At 38.1% G+C, this 1811-nt stretch overlaps 1 pseudogene; it reads right to left on the bottom strand.

The window, feature by feature from the left end:
• Positions 1 to 1497: 1497 nt before the first annotated feature.
• LOC121158838 lies at positions 1498 to 1586 on the bottom strand (annotated as a pseudogene).
• Positions 1587 to 1811: the final 225 nt, after the last annotated feature.

Here is a 1811-nt window from a genome sequence, read left to right as displayed (position 1 = left end):
GGTCCTGGAGGATTTCTTCATTCACCGGTGACACGCATGTGTTCTTCTGACTTTGTCCTCCCTCAACTCTCTACCGCTATTGATTTTACTTTGTCTTGGATTAATGATAAGGCAACGAGGTGAGTTCTGTTACCATCTGTTTTCTTTGACTTTGAACTGTGGGTTTTATACTAGATTATGAGAATAAGGATTCCTCAATGTTCATTCTCTATTAGCTAATGGGAACGAGACTCTGGTAAGGTGTCCTAGAGTATACACCTGTTTGCTTTATCACTAGCATGCCTGTGGCTCTGAGAGTAGATCTCATAGCCATTTTTCTATCTTGTAACAATCTGCTTGATGAAAGCCAATGAAAATGGACCAAAAGGAAAAACTACCTCCCTCATGTCTGTATCATCTACATTTTTCAACTTAGAAATTTGCCTCCATTTCACTTCCCCAAATCTGATATTGACTTCATTCCTTCTACTCAGTAGAGAAGTCGATCTGTTTCTCCTATTGGGTTCTCTCACAAAGGGAAAGCAGCTCGTGAATTTCACATGTCCTTGAGGGTACTTGAAACTCTTAGTGATTTGGGTTTTACAGAGTGATGATTTGAAATCTTTTTCAGTCTCAAGAAAATATGTGAGTTTTATACTATTCAGCTTTCCTATGGCAACCAGTTTTTGAAATGCCTCTCTTCTGTTTGTTTTCAATCATTCATTTAAAATTCTGTCTCTTTCTATGTGCTTCCAACTTTCTTTGCTGTAATAGAATTTAAAATGTTTATTGCTTGCCTTCTAACATAGAGGAAGTTGAATACTCTGTCATGTGAACCATTGTTGGTAATACTACATTATCCACAGAGAGTCAAAGATAACCAAATTCAGACAGATAATATTTTTGATTCATTTTCTGCAGGTGATGTAGTCAAATCTAATATTATTGATATAGGACAGAATGATTCATTAATGAACTGAAAATCCATTATCTTCTCCAACTGTGCTAGATTTTTGAGAAGCAATTGCATGTAGCATGGTGTTTATCAGTGGCTTTTCCTAAAAATGGATCTCCTATGCCATTCAAGAGGTTTATCTTAGCAGGCAGCACCCTCTCACAGAGATATTTTCCTCTCGTACAAGGATGAAGCTATAGTCTGCTACCAGAACGCACAGCAGGACCCAGGGGAGCAAAAATGACCTCATCTTGTCAGATATATCAGCTCATTATATAAAAAATAGATCAAAGTTCCAGAAAATGAAACATAGATTTAATAGATTTGTTACTTACCTGTAATCATGAACAATTAATAGTGCAAAACAGGTTTGAGAGAGAAATTGTTGGAAATGGGTTGGCAAACAAATCTCTGATCAGAACATGGGAGGAATGCCCTCCTTGAAAACCAAAGTGTCGTTCTTGGGAGCCTGCTGTTAACACCTTGGCACCTGCTCATTGTCACACTGAGCTGTTGAATAGTTCCATGGACCTTTATACTCCTAGTTGCATATACTTTTTTTTTTTAATATGGAACACTTCACGAATTTGGGACCATGCTAATCTTCTCTGTACCGTTCCAATTTTAATATATGTGCTGCCGAAGCAAGCACAGTTGCATATGCTTTTGCGGCAGTCAGCATAGGACCTTGATATTCCTAGTTGCTTATACTTTTGCAGTAGTCAGCATAGGCTCTCTCTAAGGTTAGAGAGAGAGCCAAGTTGCCCCCAGAGCGTTCTCCTGTTGCTTTAAGCTTCTGCTACCCACTCACTCTATTCTAAAGATCTTCTGTGTCTGCAAATTTGTATTACAGTGTTATCTTAAATTCCATAGTCCA

The sequence above is a fragment of the Ochotona curzoniae genome, unplaced genomic scaffold (genome assembly GCF_017591425.1).
Source record: "Ochotona curzoniae isolate NIBS_2020 unplaced genomic scaffold, NIBS_Ocur_1.0 contig_3819, whole genome shotgun sequence".
Taxonomy (NCBI): Eukaryota; Metazoa; Chordata; class Mammalia; order Lagomorpha; family Ochotonidae; genus Ochotona; species Ochotona curzoniae.
The sequence above is the reverse complement of the archived record's forward strand: the minus strand, read 5'-3'. Positions and strand labels throughout refer to the sequence as shown.